We start from the raw sequence: 25,827 nt of genomic DNA, 5'->3' as shown, positions 1-25,827 counted from the left end.
GTGTGTGTGTGTGTGTGTGTGTGTGTTGTGGGGCCCTGGCTCTCTGGCCAGCAAAGGTGTGTGTGTGTGTGTGTGTGTGTGTGTGTAGGGTGACCCATTCTATCACACTGAAGTGGAGTGGAGAGGAAGTGACTCAATCATCAAAGGTCTGGTCTTCCTTGGGGAACTGTCCCTAATCACAATTATCCTGCTACAATAATACTGTTTCAGAGAGACTGTGAGCCAGGGCACTGTGTAGCCATGTAAACTGCTTCCTGTATCTGCCAAATGCAACAGCATTCGGCAATTAATAGAATCCAGCTAGGCCTCCCGCTCTGATAAGGCCAGAACTCCTCGGCTGCTGGCCTTGTTGTTCTAATGACGAATAGCAGGAGTTCCAGTTATTCCACTATTGCCTCCCAGCGTGAGGCCACGGCAGCCACGAGGCTGAAGAGAACCACACATGTGCTGCCTGGTTCTGCAATTGCATGGAGAGAAACATTGTTTGTATTCTCTTGCAAAATAAAGGCCCTGACTCTTCAGACCACCGTAGAATCCTTGTAGGGAATCAAAGATGTAGGTTTTTAGCAGAGCCCTGGTGGTGCTGTGGATTAGGTGTTGGACTATTAAATGCAAGGTCATCAGTTCAAAACCCATAGCTGCTCCTCAAGAGAGAACTATGAGGCTATCTGTCCCATAAAGATATATAGCCAACTGGGTGGCAGTGGGTTTGGGGCTTGTTTGGGAGCCCATGGATAAGTAGGTGATTCCTGCGGTGGTTTAAGGCACGGGAGAGCTTATATACCCAAGACCTCTAGTGTGTCTCAGGGCTCTGGGCTTGTTGTACCTTTTATGAATCCGGGAACAGTTTGCAGAACAGAGCATCAGCATTTCAGCCAGCAATTCTTCCTCCTTTTGTTTCGACTCATCCATTGCAATCCCCTCAAAACACCATCACATGGCCCCCTTCCTCCATTTCCTGTTTCCTTTCCTCCCTCCTTCCCACTCCTCTGTCCTTGGGTAAATGCTGCCCCTTTGACCTTAAATGGCGGATCGTCCTTTCTCGGGGGTGAGTCCAGTTGCAGGCCTGAAGGGTGAGTAAGGGCCACGGTCTTGGGGGTTCTAGCAGTCTCTCTCGACCAGTCAGCCTCGTGTCTTTGATGATTCTGAGTTCTGCTCCACATTCTTTCCCTCTTTATCCAGAACCTTCTAATGTGACTCCCCCCCCCCCCCCTCAAGCAGTTGATAGCAGTAGCCAGGCACCATCTAGTTCTCCTGGTCTCAGGGTTGTGAGGACTGATGTGCTTGCCGTCCATGAGTCCTTCGGGACTGATTGTGTCCATATGTCTTTTAATGTCCATCGTGCTGCTGCTGCTGCTGCTTTTCAAGTTTATTCCCTTCTCCTTCCTTTCTCTTTCCCCTCGCCTCTCCCCCTGCTCCAGCCCCCATCTCTATCAAAGTCTGCTTCGTTCGATGTTTTTTCTTTTATTTAAGTGGTCTCATACAGTATTTTTCTTTGTGAGATCAATTAATTTTGCTGAGCAGAGCGATCATTCATATTTTGAAGGGTTTGACAGTTTCATCAATGAGGGGAAGGGAAAACGTAGGATTCTCTTGTATGTATGTACCAGAGTCGATGTATCCATTCCTCCTCATGGACACTGGTGGCTTCCACGCTCTCCCTATTGTGGGCAGCGCTGTGATAAACATGGGTGTGTATATATCTGTTCATGCTTTGTTTTCTATTTCTTTGAGGTAGATCCCAGAGGGATCGCTGGGTCGGACGTTTCCATTTCTGTTTCTTTCAGGGAGCACCACACTGCTTTCCAGAACAACTGCACAAATCTGCAATCCCTCCAACAGCCAGAGAGTGCCAATCTCTGCATGTGCCCCAGTCTTTATTTCCTCTCGTGTTTTGTTAAATGTTGCTATCAGTGCCTGTGTGAGGTGGGGTCTCGTCTTTTTAATTTGCATTTCCCTTAGAGTAAGTGCTCTGGAGCATTTCTTCATATGCTTGTTGGCCATCTTGATATCATCTTTGTGAATTGTCTGTTCATAGCTTTCGCCCATGTTTTTTTTAAATCATTTTATTGGGGGTTCATACAACTCTTATCGCAATCCATACATACATCCACTGTGTCAAGCACATTTGTACATATCTTGCCATCATCATTCTCAAAACATTTGCTTTCTACTTGAGCTCTTGGTATCAGCTCATTTTCCCCTCCTTCCCCGCTTTCCCCTCCCTCCTGAATCCTTGATAATTTATAAATTATTATTATTTTGTCATGTCTTACATCATCCGATGTCTCCCTCACCCACTTCTCCGCTGTCTGTCCCCCAGGCAGGAGGTTATATGTAGATCCTTGTAATCTGTTCCCCCTTTCTCCCTCACCTCACTTCCACCCTCCCACTCTCGCCACTCTTGCCACTGGTCCTGAAGGGTTCATCTGTCCTGGATTCCTTGTGTTTCCAGTTCCTATCTGTGCCACTGTACATCCTCTGGTCCAGCCGGATTTGTAAGGTAGAATTGGGGTCATGATAGTGGGGGGGAGGAAGCATTCAAGAACTAGAGGAAACTTGTATGTTTCATCATTGCTACACTGCACCCTGACTGGCTCATCTCTTGCCCGCAGCCCTTCTGCAATTTCCCACAGATGGGCCACTCCGCACTCCCCCTCATTCACAATGCTATGATTTCTCCCCCCCCGTCTTTGCTGCTTGATAGCTGATACCTTCAACGCCTTGTGATTTCACAGGCTGGTGTGCTTCTTCCATGTGGGTTTTGTTGTTTCTCAGTTAGATGGTCCCTTGTTTATCTTCCAGCCTATAGGACCCCAGATTCTATATCTTTCAACAGCCAGGCACCATCAACTTTCTTCACTGCATTTGCTTATGCACCCGCTTTGTCTTCAGCGATCGTGTTGGGGTAGGCTGGTGTGCTTCTTCCATGTGGGCTTTGTTGTTTCCTATCTAGATGGCCGCCTGTTTCTCTTCAAGCCTTTAAGACCCCAGACGCTATATCTTTTGATAGCAGAGCACCATCAGCTTTCTTCGCCACTTTTGCTTATGCACCCACTTTGTCCTCAGTAATCGAGTCGGGACAGGCTGGTATGCTTCTTCCATGTGGATTTTGTTATTTCTCAGCTAGATTTCCGCCCATGTTTTAATTGGATTATCAGTGTTGATTTTCATCACTCTTCTCCAGATGGGGAGAGACCAGTAGGTGCACCTTCAATGGCTGCTCACAAGCTTTTATGATCCTAGTCGATACTCACCAAAGTAGATGCAGAACATTGTCTTTGGGAGCTATGTTAGGCCAACTGACCTTGGTACCCCCAGAGACTAGTGTCCTGATCCCTCAGACCCAACAAATCATTCCTTCAAGTCTTTTATGTCTAATAAGTTTTCATAACTCTGCTCCTTGGACATGGATACACTTGCAGCAAAGGTAAATAAATACACAAAAACAAATGCCCTCTGTCCCTTTCCCAAACCTGTTCCATCTGTGTGTTTATCCAAGATCACCAGTATTGCAAGACTGTGTATGAGGGGGTATCCCCCCCACGAAAAAATACCAGTTGTGATGTGAGGGGGTAATAGTGAACTTGGAGTTTATTCCACCAGGTCAGACTGTTAATCAAGCTCTCTATTTAGAGGTTCTGAAAAGATTGTGGTAGCAGTGTGTGACAAAAAAGGCCTGATTTGGGGCAGACGGGAGACTGGTTTTGCCACCATGACAATGCACCTGCTCACACAGCCATCCCAGTGAGCCAGTTTTGGCAAAAAACAGCATCCCTCTCTTGCCCCACACATTTTACTCACCTGACCTCGCTCCATGTGACTTGTTTTTGTTTCCATGAATTCAGAGGGACATGAAAGGACAGTGATCTGAGGATGTAGAAGAGGTAAAGAAAAAAGGAGGGAGGTGCTGTCCGCCCTCCAAACAGATGAGTTTGAAAAATGTTTCCAGAATGTAATCACAGATTGGACAAATGACAAATGTATTCAGTCTAATGGAGAGTACTTTGAAGGTGGTATGATTGTTTTGTAAAATAATTTAAATACATAGCTTTTGGGGGGAAATACTGTGTTTTTTGTTTTGTTTGGGGCTGGTATTATCCTTCATATATGTCAGTATTTGCTTCTGTGCCTTTGCCTCTTGAAAACCCCTCAGTGTCCCCCTGCCTCCATCCTTTTTGGCTGCACTGCCTTTTATTGTATATTGACTTCTCCTTCAAGGGCTCTGGGGCTTTTAAGAGCCTTGGACTCTGATACTGAACTGCTTCACAGGGCATGTGGAGCTTCTTTCCAAACTGACCTAAAAACTAATTACTGTCGAGCCAACTGTGACTCCCGGCAACCCGGAGTGTCGGGTCTCCATGTCTCTGTGCTCCTCCAGGGGCTGGCCTGGCGGCCCCCTTTTAAAGACACACAGCCAGGCTTGTTCTTTCTTTCTTTCTCCTCCTCCTCCTCCTCTTCTGGGTGCCCTCATGTGTGTCTGTGAGCATCTCTGTCCACGGGGATCTGTGTGTGTCTCTTCTTTTACGCCCCCTCCTTCATTTTCCCTCCCTTTCTCACCCCAGCCGCCGCCCCAGAACCATCAAAGGCTGCTTCTTTTGCTGTAAAAATTTTCTTTTCTTTTTTGTCGTATAGCGTCGTGGTCTCTTACAGCATCTGTCTTTATGGGATTGATGGGCTTTGCTGAGCATAACATCTTCCAAATCCGTCCACGTCCTGAGGTGTTTGGCAGTGCCCTCATTGTGGGTGTCTACCAGCGTTTATTCCGCCAGGCCCCTCTTTCAAGGAGTCTCTGGGGGACTCACTTACAGGCATTGACTCCTTCCCCTACCCAGGAGCTCCAGTGCTCGTTTTTCAACACTTAAAGAAAAACCAAGAACCAAACAAGTGGCAGAGCCGACCCTGACTCGGGTCGGTCCCAGGTGTGCAGAGGAGAACTGTGCCACAAGGGTTTCATGACTTGTGGCCTTTTTGGAAACAAGTGGCCAGGCCTTTCTTCCAAGGTAGCTCAGGGTGGACTCAAGACCTCCCACCTTTCAGTCCACAGCCAAGCGTGTTCACTGTGTGGTTGTCATTGTTGCTGTCGGGTGCCACGGAGTCGATGCTGACTCACAGCGAACCTGCGCACAACAGAACCTGCGCACAACAGAACCTGCGCACAACAGAACCTGCGCACAACAGAACCTGCGCACAACAGAAGGGGAACTCAGCAGACCCTGCACCGTCCTCGCATCGTTTCATGCGCCGGCCCAGGGCTGCAGCCCCGGTGTCAATGCAGCTCCATGAGGGCCTTCCTTGTTTTCGCTGCCCGCCCACTTTACCAAGCACGATGCCCTTCTCCAGAGACTGGTCTCTCCTGACAACAAGTCCAAAGCACACGAGATGAAGTCTCACCGTCCTTGCCGCTAAGGAGCAGTCGGCTGCACTTCTTCCAAGACAGATTTTTTTTGGCAGGCCATGGTACTTTCAGTACTCTTCTCCAGCAGCATCGTTCGAATGCATCAAGTCTGCTTCGGTCTTCCTTGTTCAGTGTCCAGCTTTCACATGCCTTTGAAGTGGCCGACCGTGCCATGGCCGGGGTCAGGTGCACCTCAGTCCTCAAAGCAACGACCTTGATGCTCAACACTTTAAAGAGGTCCCCAGAGGCTCCAGAAAATGACCAGGTCCCCCGCTAACTTTTTGGTGGTCTCCTAGTTGCCATTGAGAAGCCCTGTCCCACAGGTCTGGCGCCTCCCGGCAGCTCTAGGTTGAAAGTGGTTTGGGAAGTTCCGAGGGCCAACAGCCAGGCGTGGCTGGGACTGTCTGCGGCTCGGCACTCGGTCCCACCGGGCAGAAGCACGCTAAACCATCTCTTTTCGTATTTCTATGATCTTTCTGCTGACCTCTGCTCCCACTTCTTGTCACTGGGTGGGCCCCCCTTTTTCTTTTTTTATCAATTAAATCATTTCATTGGGGGCTTGTACAACTCTTATCACAATCCACACATACATCCATTGTGTCGAGCACATTTGTACATTTGTTTCCCTCATCATTCTCAAAACATTTGCTTTCTACTTGAGCCCTTGGTATCAGCTCCTCATTTTTCTCCCTTCCTCCCTGCTCCCCCCTCCCCCATGAGCCCCTGATAATTTATAAATTACTATTTTGTCATATGCCCCCCTTTTACTTGAGAAAGGAGGAACACACCTGCATTTTCTGAGAGAAAAGCTGACTTTGACTTGTTTGGGACCCTTAAGCCAATCCTCACCACGACTACGACGTCATCCTGGCTGGTCAAGCCAGTGGGATGACCCTGACTCCTTTCTCAGGAGAGCACCTCGCTCCCTTCCACCACGCCCACCTCACCCCCACCCCCCACCCCCACCTTTGGAGGAGTTGACTCCCTCACAGAGCAACCTGTTGACAGGATTGAGCTGCTCATTGGAGCTTCTGCATCTGTAAACCTGTACACAAGTAGACTGTCTCGTGTCACTCCCCCGAGCCGCTGGTGGGGTTGAAGAGCCAACCCCCAAGGCTTAATCTGCTGTGCCACCAGGGCTTCCGTCCCCCTCCCAAGATGAATGCAAATGAGGACAAAGGGTGTTTTGCCTGTGCAAGGCAAGAAGAACCTTTGGTGGGAGGTGGGGGCGCAAGCCCAGGAGGATGTGGGTGTTCTAAATTTGGCTCTCACTTTGCCGGAAGACTCTCTCTCAAGGTGAGTTGCAAATTGTACTCAAACGTGGTAATTTCCCCTTAAATTTGGGCCTTTTGTGCGTCGTTGTTATAATTGCTGATCTGTCTGGGTACCATTCTGGTGAACTTTCCTTTTCTTTAAATCAATTTATTGGGGGCTCCTACAATTCTTATCACAATCCATACATCCATCCATTGTGTCAAGCACATTTGTACATTTGTTGCCATCATCATTCTCAAAACATTTGCTTTCTACTTGAGCCCTTAATATCAGTTGATAATTTATAAGTTATTTTTATTCTGTCATACCTTACACTGTCCAACATCTCCCTTCACCCACTTTTCTATTGTTCATCCCCCAGGGAGGAGGTTATAAGTAGATCCTTGTAATTGGCTCCCCCTTCTACCCCACCTTCCCACCACTCTCCAGGTATCGCCACTCTCACCACTGGTCCTGAAGGGATCATCTGTCCTGGATTCTCTGTGTTTCCAGTTCCTATCTGTACCAGTGTACAGCCTCTGGTCTAGCCAGATTTGTAAGGTAGAATTGGGATCATGATAGTGGGGTGTGGGGGGTAGGGAGGAAGCATTTAAGAACTAGAGGAAAGTTGTATGTTTCATTGCTGCTACCCTGCACCCTGACTGGCTCATCTCCTCCCTGCGACCCTTCTGTAAGGGGATGTCCAATTGCCTACAGATGGGCTTTGGGTCTCCACTCTGCACTCACCCTCATTCACCTCATTTATATGATTTTTTGTTCTTTGATGCCTGATACCTGATCCCATCGACACCTGTGGTCACTCCGGCTGGTGTGCTTCCTCCATGTGGGCTTTGTTGCTTCTGACCCAGATGGCCGCTTGTTTATCTTCAAGCCTTTAAGACCCCAGGTGCTATATCTTTTGATAGCTAGGAGCTTTTGTGCACTCATCAAAGCTGGTAGAGAGGTAGGCTAAGGAGAGTGCTGTAGGGCATTAACTATGAATTTGGCTGATGGCATTCATGCCCAAGCTCTGCACTTCTGAGCTGTGTGACCTTGGGTAAGTTACTTAACCTCTCTGAGTTTCGGTCTCCTTAGCTATAACATGGTGATAGCTATAATCCCCCCCGACACACACACACACAGGATGATTGTGATGATGGAAAGACACCCCACATACCAAGTACTTAGCATAGTTCTTGGTGTGTGTACATGCTCAGTGCTCACACTGTGAACTACAAATGACTTCACTTTGATGCTGAATTGCATTTCCCATCTTCCCTACTCCCATTCCAGCCCTTCATGAGCAACTTTGCTCGAAGGAGATGCACGGCCCATCCATAGACCAGGCTTGAATATCTTCAGGGGCAGAGGACTCACGCCCTTACTGAGTGACCCATTTCCTTTTCAGGGGCTTCTGCTAAAGGCACATGCTTTCCTTTCCGTGAGCCAAACACTGTCGCTCGCGGCCATGATTTGGCTCTCACTGTGCCCCCCAGAATCACAGAACATTTAAGTCTCATCTCTAAGCTTTCTTAGTGGTCACCAAAGGTAGGTGGCGGCGGCAGGGGAGGGGGAGAGGGGGCAGTGAAGGGCTGCTTAGGAAACACTGAGTGTTTGTTCGGGGTGGTGGGAAGATTTGGAAACATCCTGCTAACAGTTTACCACCACTATGAACCTAACCGAACTGCACTGGGGAAGAATGTTGAAAAGGCAAATGATTTGCTACATACATAATCATCACCACCACCACCACATATATATATGTAATATTTTTAGATTAAGTCTGATCTTTTTTTCCTGGTGCAGGTCATTCAAGTCTTTTGCGAGAGGTGGGTCTCCCCCGCTGAGGTGTCTGCACTCGGAATGCTTGTGAGCCCTGTCCTGGGGCCCTCTCCTGCTCCTCACTGTCTCTGCGTGGGGGGTGGGGGAGGGCGGGTATCCAAGCAGGAATCCCACCGCAGGCTTCACAGCTTCTCCGCTGCAGTGGTGCCAACATGGCAGGAGGGGCTGTGGGGAGGTGGCTCTGGGTAGGCCCCGGTTTCCTGTGGCTGGTGAAACTCTTCCTTCCCCAGAAGTTCTGGAGGGGACTTTCAGGGAATGATGACAGGCGTCCCCGGAGTTTCGGCTGTGGGCCCCACCTCCCTGCGCCAGGCAGCAGGTTGCTCCAGATAACGGGGCTGTCGCTGCAGGGGGAGCCCCAGGAAGGCCGGCACTTATCTCTCGGGCCACGCTGCGAGAGCTTCTGGGGTCTGGGGAAGGGCCCCCACGGTCTTCGATGTACTTGACGTAGACCCAGGAGCTCCCCCTCCACCCCGCCTCTGCACACAACAGTTAGCTGCTCCAGAAGATAATCTTCCGTCTCACATGTACTCCTCCTTCAAAGGGGGTGGGGGCACCCGTGGAGCACCCATGGGAACCATGGTGAGGATGGCACAGGACGGGGCGGTGTGTGTTTCCGTCCGCTCACCCAGAGTCGAAACGGACAGCACCTAACACCAGCCAGAGTTCAGAGGGGTGGCCGGTCTTGACTGTTGGCCCGAATGTGTGGTCCCGGGCCCTAACTGAACACCATGACTATCATACACGCTCGCTGGAGTTTCTGCTGCCTTTAGCGTTTAGTATTCTGGCACTTTTGGAACAGCCATCATGCCCACACTCATTGAACAACTTGGTGCTGAATTTCCATGGATGTCGGGCATTGAGATAGGGATGGGGATGTAACCATCCTGAACCAAACCAGACAGACAGACCCTCATCTCAGTGGAGGAGACCTGATGAGAGAGTCAGGGACGTGCTTACAGATCAACGAATGTAACCATGTTGCAGCGGGTTCTCAGGAGACCAAACGGAGTTCAGTCATGGAGGCAGAGAAGGCTTCTCTGAGAAAGCCCCTGAAGGACTGTGTGTGTGTGTGTGTGTGTGTGTGTGTGTGTGTGTGTGTGTCTTGCGGTATGAAGGGCTAGATGCTGTGCTGTGTACCTGATGCATATTTAATTCTCACCACAACCCCCTTGACATGGAAGGACACTGGCACGCCAGCCCGCCTCCTTAACACAGCGCTAGCGCAGCCCAACATCTCTCCCCTGTTTGCCACCATCGCCTGTGACTTTGCTGCTCTCTGGGGTCTGAAAGGAAGCATCCCTTTGTCCTCCCTCTCATTGCTAGTAAGTCCATGCTGACGCATAGTGCCCTGAGAGGACAGGTAGACCAGGGTTTCCAAGGCTTCCGTGTCTACAGAAGAGCTAGTGGTTCCGACTTCTGGTCCTTCTCTTAGCCGCGGCCCCACCAGGGCTCCTTCTGTCTTCCGAGACTTCCTTTATCTCCTGCGTTGGCAGAGTCGCTGCCTCTGAACACTTCATTCCTACTGCCGCTGCCAGACCCTGAGCTGCTTCCCTCTGGGGGGAGCTGATACTGCCGGAGCTGTTTCCACAAACCCCAACTCTCTTGACCACAACCAGGCGAGAGCTCCCCTACAGCTCAGCTCTCCTCCCTGCCCAGGGCCATTTCCGTCCTCAGGAGTGTTACCCCCAAGACCCAGGGCCCACAAGTACTTTGGGTCTCAGGATAATTGCTGCAGCTGCTGTTCTTAAAGACCACCAAGTCCTTTTTGACTCGTAGCAACCCCAGGTGACAGAGAATCACTGTGCCACAGGGCGGTCTACTGAAAAGCAGGGATGCTACTTGGAGACCTAAGGCGGGCCTGAGCCCAGCCATGGCATTCTCAATTGCTTCCTGCGCACATGAAAGTTCGACATTGAATAAAGAAGCCCGAAGCAAACAACGATGCATTTCCATTGTGGTGCTGGAGGAGAAGATTGAAAGTACCGTGGATGAACCGATCTGTCTTGGAAGGAGTTCGGCCAGAGTGCTCCTTCGAGGCAAGGATGGTGAGACTTACATACGTTGGACATGTTGTCAGGACACACGGTGCCTGGATAAAGACTTCATGTTTGGTACAGGAGAGGGGCCGTGAAGGACAGGAAGGCCCTCTAGGAGATGGGCGGACACCCTGGCTGAAACAATGGGCTCAAACATAGAACAGTGGTGCGGAGGACGGAGGGCCCGGCAGGGTTTTGCCCAGTTGTGCGTGGGGGTGGGTGGATGGTGGGGGGGTGTCTCTAGGGGCAGGCGCCAACTCGATAGGACCCTGGTGCTTCTGTCCCACAGCAGGTGGGCTTGGGTAGCAACTACCGCTACGTTTCAAAGCCGAAAAACTACTTTTTCCATCAACACCAAAGTATATAGGGAAGAACTGAAACTAATAAACGCTCGGTAAAATGCTTTTAAAAGTCACAGGTTCAGTGTTGTACCTATAAAAATTGTATCTCAATGAAAATAATTTCAGGTTAGTGTTTCTATCATAGGAATTTCTGAGTGTGCAAAATGATTATGGGGTAATTATAACCACAATCGTAAAACAAATTTATTACCAAGTAATTTCTTTCTTTCTTTTTAAAAATCATTTTATTGGGGACTTGTACAACTCTTATCACAATCCATACATCCATACAACCTGTCAAGCACATTTGTACATGTGTTGCCATCATCATTTTCAAAACATTTTCTTTCTATTATTACCAAGTAATTTCTAAGAGTGAAAGTTGTCCAAATCTTGTCTGCTTTTCCTTCAGGAAAATAATCCATTCCAGGTAAGATGTTGATGTCCCAGGGTCCTATAAAGTTTAATGACCTCAGGCGTTCCTCCCTTAGTACCAGCAGTCATTACCCCTCCCATCCCGAACTCACTACGCATCTGTCTCCACACACAGTGTTCCTCATAATCCAGCCCGTCTTGAACCTGAACCTCACGACTGTCATGCATTCCCTCACCAATCCAGCTGAGAGTGGGTACTCAACTGTTATTGCTATTCAGAGTTAGACAGGATTTGAAGGAGGATACAAACCTGGACAAAACAAATCTGACCACTGCCCCCCAGAAACTTATACTAAACTGGTCAGGGGAGGGAGGCAAAGGGTAGTCTAGGGACAGTCAGTAAGCAAATAAACAAATAATAATAGGCTTATTTGAGAAACATAAGCGGGCACATGGCTGTGGCTGGAGGGTGAGTTCTCTTTTAGAGAGGGTGATAACAGGAGACCTCTCTGAGGAGGACGCAGTCAAACGGAGGCATGGCTGAAGGCAGGGCAGCCCCGGACAGCTCTGAGGGAAGCCCGTTCCAGGCAAGGGGAGCACCAGTGCTAAGGCCCTGAGGTAGGGGTGGGCTTGGTGGGTTGGCGGAAAGGCAAAGAAGCCAGTGTGGCTGCAGCAGAGGGAACAAGAGGAAGCGTGAGGGGTGAAGACCATAGATAATGGGATGGATATGAAAATAAATAAATAAACAATATATCGTTTACTAAGGGTTCACGAAGGTGGTAGGGTGGGGACGGGAGGGAATAAAGAGGAGTTGATATCAAAGGGCTCAAGTGGAAAGGAAACGTTTTGAAGATGATGATGGCAGCATCTGTACAAGTTCGCTGGCTATGATTGATTTACGTATTGTTACACTATCTGTAATCGTATAACTCCAATCAAATGATCAATGAAAGAAAGAAAACAAGAGGAAATGGGATGGAGTGGGCAGAACATGGAACACTTTGCTAAGGACTCACTTCCCCTGCTCCCCAGGATGCTCCTCCCAGCAGCTTGATTTGCAAAAGCTGCCAATGTGTGGGAAGTGCATTAGGGACGGCCTGGCTCCTCAGGTAGCAGCCTTGGTTCACAGCACACTGCGGGGCATCACAGACGGACCAGCACCTCCCTCTGACATCTCCGTGGGCAGGACCAGCCACGCGCAAATCTCCTCATTAAACCACCGCTGCCTGCCAATTCCAGCTGAGGCCTTCTGGCCCCCACTTGGCTTCAGTGCCCTAGGAGACCCATTTGCTGCCCATAAGTTTCCTCTTAAATGGCAACTGCCCCTGTTCTTGTCTGTCCCTTACTGCTGCCAGGTAGCTGTGAGCTTGATGTGTTTTGCCTTGACTGGTAGTCAGGCCAAGCTCATTATGGTGGTTCTTTCTTGGCCGTCGTCTCACTCAGTATTCATAATGCTAAGTTAGCAGGCAGTTGAGTGAGTGTAACATAACACAATTCTGCCTACTCTTCTAGGATCTTCAGTGGTGGAGTGAGTTATGCCTTGGGCTGCTAACCACACGCTCAGAAGCTCAAAACCACCAGCTGCTGCAAGGGAGAAAGACGAGGCTTTCTACTCCCATTGGAGTTTACAGCCTTGAAACCCACAGAAGCAGTCCTACCTGTCCTTTAAGGTTGTTGTGACTTGGAATCAACTCAATGGCATGGAATTTGAGTTTTGTCTTTTTTCTGGTTTAGAATTTTGTGAGGAATCATTTTTTTCCCCATGAATGAAACTTATTTGGCTTGTTTGAAAAGGTGTTTGGGGTAAAAAGGATGAGTTTGCATAAGCAAATGTGGCGAAGAAAGCTGATGGTGCCCGGCTATCAAAAAGTATAGCGTCTGGGGTCTTAAAGGCTTGAAGTTAATCAAGCGGCCATCAAGCTCAGAAGCAACAAAAGCCCACATGGAAGAAGCACACCAGCCTATGCAACCACGAGGTGTCGAAGGGATCAGGTATAAGGCATCATCAGAACAACAAAATCTTACCATAGTGAATGATGGGGGGAGTGGGGAGTGGAGATCCAAAGCCCATTAGTAGGCCACTGGAGATCCCCTTGCAGAGGGGTCTCGGGGAGGAGACGAGCCAGGCAGGGGGCGATGTAACAACGATGAGAAATACAACTTTCCTCTAGTTCCTAAATGTTTCCTCCCCGCTCCCACTACCATGACTTGAATTCTACCTTGCAAGTCTGGCTAGACCAGAGGATGTACACTGGTACAGATAGGAACTGAAAATACAGGGAATCCAGGGCGGATGAGTCCTACAGGACCAGTGGTGTGAGTGGCGAAACAGGGAGGGTAAAGGGAGAATGGGTAGGAAAGAGGGAACTGATTACAAGGAACTATATGTGACCTCCTCCCTGGGGGACGGACAACCAAAAAGTGGGTGAAGGGAGACGTCGGACAGGGCAAGATATGACAAAATACCCATTTATAAACTATCAAGGGCTCATGAGGGAGGGGGGAGCGGGGAGGGAGGGGAAAAATGAGGACCTAATGCCGGGGGTTTAAGTGGAGAGAAAATGTTTTGAGAATGACGTACAAATGCGCTTCACACAATTGATGTGTGTATGGATTGCGATAACAGTTGTATGAGCCCCTAATAAAATGTTTTTTAAAAAAGGATGAGTTTAAACTTGCCCAAAAACTATTGAGCCCCTCTTTGCGGCATTGGTAGAGTAGTAAATGTGACATCAAATATTGTATGAGCCCAAATCTTAAAAAAAAAAAAAAAAAATCCCAGGAAGGCACACAGAATTTGAACCCACCCATCATGGACACAGAAGAAATGCCTGGTGACCTGAACCTATCAATATTACAGCCAGGAAAGAAATGCCTGTGGAGTGATGTGTTAGCCCAAGATAGCGGCTTAGTCAGATGCACCAAGCCATCACCCTACAACAAAGACTCAGGACACCAAGTGAAGCAGATAGAGATGACAGTCCTGGAGCCCTGAACGTCTAGCTGGTACTCAACCACCACCGCCAACTTCTCCAAAGGATCGCATTAGAAGGTCCTGTATAAAGTCAGGAAACAATTTGGAATAGGATTCAAAATTGTGAATGAGACCATGCCTACTAGTCATAAAGATTGGTTGGATTGCAAGACTATGGCTCTTAGTCACCCTTCAGGTCTGGAACTGAGCCCACCCCCCTTTTGGTAAAAAGACCATTTAAGATAAAAATGGCAGCATTTTTACCCCAGACCACAGTTTGGAGGGTTAAGCGAGAGCAGAATGAAACAGGGCACACACAGGGCGGACGGGGGAGAAGCCACAGTACATTGAGCAGATGGCAATGGAGGAGTTGAAACAAAATACGTATGACCAGCTGAACATAAAACTGGCGATCTCCACCATGGACTTTCAACTAATGCACAATAAAGGTTTTCTCAAAAAATAAATATATGAAAGGTTTTCTTTTTCTTTTTTTTCTTTAAAGGGAAAAAAGGATGTGGAGTTAGAGCAGACACTGGTTGGAGGGAAAACCTGAACAAAATAAGAAAGGAAGCGAGTTGCATACCAGCCCTGTCCTGCTGGTCACCCCTATACAAGGGGGCCATCCCAAGAAAAGGTGAGCAGCAACCCTGGGCAAGGGGCCCAGGAAGGCAATGTCAAAGAATGCCCAACAGGAAGCAGAAAGGCATGTAGACAAATGTGGTAGTCTGGGTTGACCAGAGAAACAAATTCATAGGCACTCGTATGAACACTGAGAAAACATCCCAGCCCAGTCCGTATCAAGTCCATTCGATACTAGCCCATACGTCTGATACCAATCTATAAATTCCTCTTCAGACTCACAAAACGCATGCAATGACGCCTAATGCAGAAGATCACAAGCCAATGGGTGGAAAGTCTTGTGGATCCAGCGGCAGTGTGAGCATCTCAATGCTGGTAGGGATCTCTACGTGGCTCCTCCAGCTCAGGGCACTAGTGTAGCACCAAGTGTCTCGTCAGCTGCAATGTCTTGCAGGGAGTGAGCGTGTGTCCCGCCTCCAGTGAGCAATTTATCTCCTTAGCGCCTCCACATGAGGTCATCAAGCTCCAACCTGATTGACAAGCTAAACTCCACCCCTTCACTCTTCAATCTCAAATGGACAACAGATTACGTAACAACCACAACAAACCCAGAGTGAAGCAAAGTGAGTGGGGCAGGAAGAGGATCTAAGAAGAGGAAGTGCAGAAAGACTGGCAAAAGCACCAGGGATCCTGGCATCCACAGAGCAGGGAGCGGGCCAGGCATGGGAGACAACATCACTCACCAGCAGCAGGCTCTGGCCCATCAGGTGGGCGGCACCCAGGAAGTAGTCGCGACACAGAATGTCAGCAGGAGGCCTCCCAATAGACCAAACACCAGGCAGGTCCCTGTCCCTTGCATTGGTTGGAGTCAGGTCCTGATTGCTGGCTGCAGCCTACCCCCACCCCCCACCCACCTGGTGACCAGAGGAGCACACTCCTCCTCTCTTCACCTGCCCTTCTGGTGGGCAGCAGCAGGAGTCCTTCTGCCCTTGCTGCCCCATCCACTCAGAAACTGAAGTAGGAGCCCCACACCCACTTCCAGCCCCACTTGCAATTGGGGACACATATCCATCCTGCCCTCTAGCCCTGCAGCCTGCCATACCCACCCGGCAAGTAGCAGTGGGCACTCCTGTGCTGCTGGACCAACAATCAATGGCAGAATATGCCCCCTCACCCATCACCTCCAGCTGTCACCCACCCACCTGGTGAGAGCAGCAGTGCACACTCACCCCACCTACCACACTCATGGCTCTCCCCACTCAACAAGCCACGGACACCTTCACACATAACCAGACGGACTAACCAGGGTGTGAATGCCTGACTCACCCACCACCCTCAGCTGCCCTTCCCACCTGGTAAGTGGCATTGTGCCCTCCCACCATGCTGGACTGATGATCAGCAGGGTGCACACCCACCTCACTCATCATCCACTCCCTCCCCCACTGCCCCACCCAGCTGGCATCAGGGGTGCTGGTGCACTACCAGACTGGTGAACATTAATGGTACACACCCACCGTCACTGTCCTTCAACACCCCCCTGCCCACCAGGCAAGAGATGGTAGTCACTCCCATGCCACCAGACTAGTGAGCCACAGCATACCCACCTTACCCCCTCTGATATGTCACAACAACACCACCACCACCAACAGCAAAAACCCCAGAAAAATCAGGACCTCCCCCCAAATTACTATATATATATATATATATACACACACACACACACATTAAATAACAGCTAATGCCTTGGAGCTCACAAACACTAATCATATGAAGAAACAGGAGAAGAGGACTTAAACAAGGGAGCAAAATAAGTGGAAAGAAATCTTGCTGAGGAAGAAAAGATATTAGAAATAGCTGAGAAAAATTCAAATAGATATGTTTAGGATCCTCAAACAGATCAATGAAATAATAGAGGCAGGTTGGGGTGGGGAGGAGATTGGTTCAAGAAAACAATACAGAAGAAAATGACGGACGCAGTAGACAATTTGGCACCATAGCAAGTCACCAGATTAACAAGAAAATATCAGAAATAGCTAACACATGGAAGGGCAGAAGTAAAATTGAATCCGTGGGAAAAGAATCCATAAAGGACAAATCCTTTGATACTAATTTGTTTGAGGAAAAAATCAAAAGAAAAAGAAAAGAGAAAAATACGAAAGCCCAAGAGATTTGTGGGACACCATCCAGAGGAATAATTTACATGCAATAGGAATTCCAGAAGAGGAAGAAAAAATAAAGTACAAAGAAAAAAATTGAAGACATATTGGCAGGATTCTTCCCCAAATATCATGGAAGACAGGAAAGATTTTATTCAAGAAGCTCAATGAATCATACAAAAGAGAATCCAGAAGTAATTCACCACAATATTTCATAACCAAACTTTCCAAATCCAAAGACAAACAAAAAACGGTGAAGGCAACTCATGTAAACAAACGATCGCTTACAAAGGAGCACCATAAGACTAAATGCTGATGTGTCATCAGGAATCAATCAGGTGAAAAGACAACAGACTTGGCATGTGCAAAATCCTGAAAGAAAAGAATTTCTCATCGAGAATTGTATATCCAGACATTCCCAGATAAGCAGACATTAAGAGAATTTGGAACTATCAGACCAGCCTTGCAGAAAATATTAAAGGGAATCTTTTGGATAGAGAACGAATGACATATGACAACAATCAGAAATAAAGACGCAAATCCAGATAACGCTTTTGAAGAAGTACAATGAAGCTACAAAATTAACCACAGGGAGCCATTAAGTCATAAATGATGATAACTTCAAAACAAAACAGGAAATAAATAGTGTAGTTATGGAATTTCCATATGGAGAGGTGTGAAGGCAATTCCAAGATATAACAGATCGCTTTACATTTGAGAGGGTAAAAGCAAACTTCAGAAACAAAGTCAATAAATCTTCTCAGCAAAATAACGAAAAAGAAAATCAAAAGGTTCAGTAAACACAAAAACAACCACAATGGTTGCTAGGAAAATTAAATCTCTCTATAAAAATGTCCCAGCACAGAAAATTAAGAGGAAGAAAGAAACAGTTGTTAACACAGAAAAGTGTAATAAAATGATGACCATTTGTGTCCAACATTAATCACACTTAATGCAAATGACATAAATGTATCAGTGAAGAAATAAAAAGTAGCAGAATGGATTTAAAAAAAATTGACCCACAATATGTTGTCTACAAGAGACACAGCTAAGACATGAAGACATAAATAAATTACAAATCAAAGGACAGAATATGCGTGTGTCCCACAGTCACCAAAATAGGAACAGAAGCAGTAATATTAATTTTGGATAAAATATATTTAAATCCAAATCCTACTAAAAAAACAAGGCATTATATAGTAAAGAGAATTCACCACAAAGACATAACAGAAATAAATATTTATGTACCCAAAAACATTGCTCTAAAATACATAAGACTAACTCTAACAGAATTGGCAGTAAAACAGATAAGTAACACAGATAATAGTAGGAGACTTTAACGCACCACTTTTGATGATGGACTGAGCCATTAAAAAGAAACACAATAAAGGTACAGAAGAGCTGAGTAACGCAATCAACCAACTCAAACTCCTCGACATATATATCACACACCACCCCAAACAGCCATAGTATCTGTTCTTCTCCAGCACATCTGGGTCATTCTCCAAAACTGACCAGTTTCTAGGCCATAAAACAAGCCTCTATAAATTCAAAAACATAAACACATGAAAAAGCATCTTTTCTGACCATAGTATTGTACAACTAGAAATCAATAACAGAAAGAGCAAGAAAGAAAAAACAAAAACCTAAATGCATGGAAATTGAATAAAAGCAATTGGGTTGCACAAGGAATTTAACATGAAGTTTTATAATTCTTAGAATCGAATGAGAATGAAGACACAATACAAGATGAAGAAAGCAATCCAAGAACAAAATGACAGGTCGAATAGATAATCCAAAACAGTAACAACTAGAAAGTCATTCCCAAACCTCTGGGACAGAGCAAAAGTAGTGCTCAAAGGAACATTTATCACCACAAATGCACACATCAAAAAAGAAGAAAGGAGTTGGGAGAGGGGACACAGTGCCGGAGGGGGGTAAAAGGGAGATGACGTCAAGGGGCACGTGTGGAAAAAGAATGGCCGTGAACTGATTGTGGTAGCAATTGTACAGTTCTGCTTGACGTGACTGAAATATGGAATGATGGATGTATTAAATCCCAACTAATCAAAAATAAAAAAGAAGAAAAGTGCCAACTAGTACTTGAACAAACAGAAAAGGAACTTCAGAAGGTCCAAGTCACAGCAACGAAGGAAACAATAACAATAATGAGCAGAAAACAATAAAGAAAAGCCAGAGTAGAGATGAAGGTAAGTAGAGGTTGGTTCTTTGAGAGGATTGATAAAATTGACAAACCACTGGCTAAATTGACAAAAGAAAAGAATTAAAAAGATGCAAGGAACCAAAATAAGAAACCAAATGGGTGACATTTTAACCAAGCCTACGAAGGTAGAGGATGGTAACAGAGTGTCATGAAAAATTGTGCACTGACAAGTTTAAAAGCCTAGAAGAAATGAACAAATTATGGAAGCACACTAACTACCTAAATTAATAAAAATTGGAATATAAAATTTAAATCGATCCATAACAAAAGAAGGCCTGGCATTCGGCTGAGATTCACAAGGCAGCCCAGCCTCTCCACAGGAGAAAGCTGGACCTTTCTACTCCTGTAAAGAGTTACAGCCTCAGAAACCCACGGAGGCAGTTGCATCCTGTCCTATGAGGTACCTATGGGTCAGCATTGACTCAATGGCAGTGAGTTTATAACAAAACTCACTGTTTTGTTTACAACTATGTTAGTCTAGGTAGACTAGAGAAACAAAATTCATAAACACTCCTATTTTATGAGAGTTTTATATAAAGGGTAATTGTACAGTAAGCATCCCAACCCAGTCCAGTCCAAGCCCTTAAGTCTGACATTAGCCCATATGTCTGATATCGATCTACAAAGTCCTCCTCAAACACAAAACACACGCAATGACACCAACTGCAGGAGGAAAGCTGAATCAGTGAATGTGTAAGCATCTCAGCACTGGCAGGGGTCTCCACGTGGCTGCTCCAGCACTCAGGGTTGCATCAGGGTAGTTCCATCTGGCTTCTCCTTGGGGATGTCCCACAGGAGGTGAGCCTTGCCAGCTGAGGCAGAGAACTAACTAGGGCAGCTGCACACTGGTCCAACCATAAGAGAGCCAGAGACCAGAAAGATGAGGCTCGGGAGCCATTTATCACTCCGCCTTTCAATTAAACTGCCCTTCAATGAATCCCACATGGGTTCATCAGCCAGGTTGGCACAATAAACCTAACTATCACAATTTCCAAAGAAGAAATTGAAGAGGTCACTGAAAAATAAAACAAGTTTAAAAATCTCCAACAACAAAAATTTCCAGCCTAGCTGTCTTCACTGAAGCATCCAGAGTTGACAGCAACACCACTCAAACTGCTCCAGTGTATAAAAATGAAAGGGGTATTCCTTAATTCATTGTACTTATTCCTTGATTTGTTCTATGAAGCCAGGCTAAGTGCAGTACCAAAGTCAGACGAAGATGGCGCACAAAAAAGAACATTACAGACCAATAGCTCTCATGACTATAGATGCAAAACATTGCACTGCTAACTGCAAGGCCAATAGTTCAAACTCACCAGCTGCTCTGAGGGAGAAAGGCTTTTTGCTCCCAGGAGGATTTACAGCCTCAGAAACCCTATGAATTGGGGCCACCCTGAATCAGAACAGACTCATTGTCAGTGAGTTTCTCTGCCTGCTACCTGGAAAGCTATGAGTCCATCCAAGAGGAGCCTTGGAAGAAAGATCTAGTAATCTACTTCTGAAAAATCAGCCATTAGGTTTTCCATTTTTTCCAGTGTTATTCTGATATACATGAGGTTGCTATGTGTGAGAATCAACTCCATGGAGATTTGTTTTATTCATGAGGTCTCTCTTCAAGACTCTGAGAATGTATAGCCAGAATGAAACCAACGTCTGAAGAATAAGCAAGTCTATGGGGTAAATGGGCTCTATGAGCCACACTCTGATCTATCCTGAGACCAGAAGAACTAGATGGTGCCTGTCTATCCCTACGGAGAATTCTACTCAGAGATACAGTAGATAGAGCATGATAGGGGAACACACATTTATAGAACTCAACTTGGTTAAAAAAAAAAAAGTCTAGACTTCCTGGAACAGTTGAGACTAACGACTCCCTGAGATAATCTTTAAACCTTGACCCCAAACGATTAGTTCAAACCTTTTAGTGAAATCACAGATTGGAACAGAAAATAAAGGACATTAGCCATGTGTATAGCTATCTATTTTTTAAAAAAACAGCTATATAAAATCAGAAGGCCAACAATTACTTGCAAACAAAGAAAAGAAGCTAAGGGGGCAGGGAAAGCAGAGTGCTGGGAACGGAATGACCAGAAAAGAAAGAAAGAGAATGCTGGCACATTGTGCGAAAAGCCCCGCATGCCACTGAACAATTTCTGTAGAAACTGTCAAGGGGGTACTTAATTTGCTGTGGAAACGTTTACACCGACACCCAAAAATAGAAGTCAGATATTGTTGATAGGCCAGATCTGGTCCCAGATTGCAAACTTGCTGCTTCTGACTACAAAGCAAATCTCTGAATGCACAATCAGGACCTGAAGGCAGAGCCATGCTCAGAGCCCCGAGGGACTCCCAGTGATCCCCAAGATCGTGTTGGGAGGGCTGGGGTAGAGAAGCTGGAGGGGTGCGGTGGGAGACAAGGGGAGGGGAGAGGAGGTCCAAAATGAGCAACACCTGGACAGCCATCTGAGCTGGGCTTGATCGTCTGAAAGTCAAAGTCGTGGGAAAGTAAAAGAATGCTTTGCGCCATCTTCTGAACCTCACACGTGTTTGGGATCGCCGAAGAGTAAGCTTGTTTCCTCGTAGTGGTCTGCATCTCTGCATCTTTCCTCGGGGTGATATGAGAATAGGAACAGCTCACATGCTTCCTGCACAAGGTCGAAAGGATCAAAGGAGTTATCCTTGGAGAATCTGACTGTAAGCCCTCATTATCGGTATCATCAATAACATAATTCAAGATGCCAAGAAGAGTTGAACTTACTTGTGTTGAAACTCAATTTCCAAATTCTCAGAGCACTAAAATCAAATGTTCTTTTCTTGAGGATGATTTAACAGCCATTGGGAGAAAGAGATGTTAATACCTAGGAGGAAAAATGTTAAATAACAAAATGAAGAGTAGAACTATTTTGAGGCTCATTCATCAAGCGTGTATTGATCACTTGCTATATGCTTGTCACTGGTGTGAGAATTAAGGTTGTAAAATTGAATAAACATTCTGAATAAAGAGTTGGTATCGTGGTGGAAATTTCCATCAATTCAGTGGGCTGTGTTTTGCTTTGTCTTATTTTAACTGGAAGTACATTTTTAAAGAAGGTTCGGGAATTATAGCCCTACAGTAAAATATGTTTTGTTTCACTTCCTTTAGCTGTTTCGTTATGACAGCGCTGACCTTCTGACCAACAGCAAAATTCTGGCCTTTCTAAATATCCCACATTGGCTCGGCTTAATGGGTTTTTGAAACGCGTGGATTGGATTTCTCAACCTGTCAAAATACAGAGCACGAGGCCTTTTTAAAACTGGAGCTCCTGCTCCGAGTGCAGATCCAGGGGCTGCGGACTGCGTGGGAAGCAGAGAGCCCGGGCATCAGCAACCTGTTACTTCTGAAGGAAGGAGAGGTGAAGAGGCAGAGAAATACGCCTGGGAAGGTCAGACGAACTTAAACGTAGTGTCCGGGGGAGAAACCAAGGCATCAGATGCCTCACACTCAGTCAATAAGGCACTTTAGAGGACTTCAACCTGGACATAAGCCTAAGCCTCGTATGACAGCTCCTGCAGTGCCGTACTTGAAGGGGTGGGAGAAAGGAATAAGCCAACAGCAAGATAATCCCAGGTTCCCGGGACTGGTGAATAAGTACAGGGGGACTGATGAAAGGATGGGCTGGGTGGTCAAGAATAACGGAAGGATGAGCCCGCTTCACCACTTCCCAGCTTTGTGATGTAAGAAAGGCTCCAGTCCCTCATCTGTGCCATGGGCCGGGGGCAGTGCCATCCTCACAGAGCTGTCAAGATGGTTCCATCAAATAACCAGGTAGAATAATTCCTGCGCTACCCAGAAATCCAAACCAGCTCCTCCTCACCACCAATCTGCCGCTCCATGGGACGGGTCAAAAGAAATCTTCCAAAGAGAAGCGCTTTGTATATTTCAACACGCTCACACTGGCTCAAGGGGCAATTGTGGTGTTCTGGGAGAAGAATTCTGTCAGTGTGGGTCTGGTCACTGTGCGCCAAACGCTGAAGATTGCATTCAAAGTCAAAGACGCGACTCTGGAGCTCGTGCACAATGACCTTGTCACGTCCAACCCCAACCCTGAGACCCTGAGGCCCTGCTCTGTTCTTATGTGTAAAAGGCCTTTCGGAGGAGTTTAGGTTTGGCTCCTCGTACGTTTCACCTCCTTCTCCCACTGTCTTACATTCTGGATAAGTGCCTGATCCCCAGGCAGGAAGAAAGGAGAGGTGGGTCCCAGAGGAAATTCACTGTCTGTAACGGCAAAGTCAGGCATCCCAGGGGATATAGAAGGTTATTCGTTGCTAACGGAATGATTGGAGGTGGGGGGTGAGGTGGGGGGAAGCGCCTGGTGATCTATGTCCCCGGCAGCAGCCATGGAAAACTCTAGGAGGCAAAGTTCTACTCTGCACACGTGAGGTCACCGGGAGTCGGAGACAACTCAGGGACAGGGACGATTTGGTTGGTTGTCGTGCGTAAAGGGACAGCCACGCCCTCAAGAAGAGGAGGCCCACTGCAGGAGGTGTTTCCACTTTACAATTAACAAAGGGGAAGGAAAGATCTCCAGATTAGTTTTGCCCTCCAGGCCACAGGCTTTGAGCCTTTCTGGTACCGAGCCATAGCTCTGAATGAATTACAGGAGCTGGCATATGTTTCCTCTTTCAGAATGGACCCCACGGTGCTCTGCGTCACATTTTCTGAGCCGAAGGTGGGGCGCTCTTGTCAGGGCCAGCCAGAAGCATCCAAGGTGGCTCGGTCCAGACCCAGGTTCTCATAAAGAAAGGAGGGAGGGAAGGAGAGAGGAAGCCAGTTACTAATTCCCCCTGGATACCAGCCCCAACTCCTCCCGGACACTTGCCTCAGGGGAAGGTACATGCGAATTCAACTACGCTAGCCTGTGAAGGGCTGCAGGGATGGTGGGGAAACGCCACCTTTCTGATTTTCTGGCTCCAGGTCTTGGCAGATCATTAAATGAACATCCAGACCTGTCCCTTGTATTGGGCATTACAAAATAGAAGGCTTTCCCAGCCAGGATGTGGAATAAATCGTGGACCAAATGCCCTTGGACAAAGGGACGTGCCTCTCAGCCCTCGGCCAGTCAACAACGTGGGAGCTACAACTGCACCAACCAGGGAGGGTTGGTGTTGTCAGTTTACGGGCTTCTGTCTGACTGTTACTGTGAATTGTGAGCCGGGGAGCAATGTTTGCAGCATCTTGAACTAGAAAAGAATAGTCGGCGGTTGTTCCCAAGATTGTCTTCTTTTTATTCTTTATTATCATCATCACCTTGACCTTCACCACCAACATTGTTATCCTCTTCCTCGATCGTTTTTTATCATCGTCCCTTGCCTGTGGACAGTCTATCACGGTTTATAAAGAACTTCTGCATCCACCATGATAATTTGATCGTCACAGTAACTCTTTGAACTGGACAGGACATCTCAGCAGCCCCGACGTATAAAACATGCCTTAGAGAAGATTGATGGCTGGTTCTAAGTCCCACACTCAAGTTCAAGTCTATTGTGGATTGTTACCAGTTGACAACACTAACACTTCACTCTGTGAGTGATATAAGGCTATCTGATAAACCGATAAGTCATGAGTACTGACCAATCAGAACAGATGAAACAGAATGGCCATACACAATGGGTCTCGGGATGTCGACTGGAGGTCCCTGCAGCAGTGTCACTTCCAGGCCAGCCTTCTCTGCCATTTCTGCTCCCACAAAAGACTACCACGTGGGGCACTAACTTATACTACAGAGTAGTCTTTCAATCTTGTCTTCCTTGAGACAAAGAAGGGGGGGGGCGTTCAGAGTGGGATGGAGGGAATGGCAGCTATTACAGAGGCTGAAGAAAATCACTACTCTCTGGAGTTAGGAAATGGAGTACAGACCAAGACTTTAGAGTGTCCTGGGGGATTCACGGTTCAAATCCACTCCACTCCATGGGACAAAGGTGAGGCTATCTACTCCCATAAAGATTTAGTCTTGAAAGTCCAAAGGGGTCAGTTCTAGTCACTCCTGCAAAGCCACTATGAGTCTGAATGGACTTGGTGGAAGGAAGGGAGGGAGGGAATCACAGGACTTCAGACAAGAGCCAAAGCCAGGTGGAAATGGGAATCAGAGAGGGAGAGGTTGGCAATCCAATGGGAAATCTATTTCCTCCCCCTGGGAGAGAGGAGGATCCACCACTTGTTTCTCTTGCTTTGTGCTATGTGGGTGGATTGGTCTGGCTCTGATTCAGCATGGCAGCCGACAGCAGGTACCCATTGCTTTCATCAAAACTAAAAGAATATGCGCACAGTATGAACTTGTAAATTAATAGATGATAAATCAGGCTTTCACTTTCTTATAAGCTACCCTGCCTATTTTTCATTTAAGAATGTCAATCATTCTATTTTGTTTTGTTTTGTTTTGTTTTTATTTATTTATTTATTTTTAATTTTTTATTAGGGGCTCATACAACTGTTATCTCAATCCATACACACATCAATTGTGTAAAGCGTATTTGTACATCGTTTCTCAAAACATTTTCTCTCCATTGAAACCCCCGACATTAGGTCCTCATTTTTCCCCTCCCTCCCCGCTTTCCCCTCCCTCATGAGCCCTTGATAGTTTATAAATGGGTATTTTGTCATATCTT

Source organism: Echinops telfairi, unplaced genomic scaffold (genome assembly GCF_000313985.2).
Source record: "Echinops telfairi isolate 266 unplaced genomic scaffold, ASM31398v2 ScPeMD7_60;HRSCAF=208, whole genome shotgun sequence".
NCBI classification, from domain to species: domain Eukaryota; kingdom Metazoa; phylum Chordata; class Mammalia; order Afrosoricida; family Tenrecidae; genus Echinops; species Echinops telfairi.
This window is presented reverse-complemented; position numbering follows the sequence as displayed.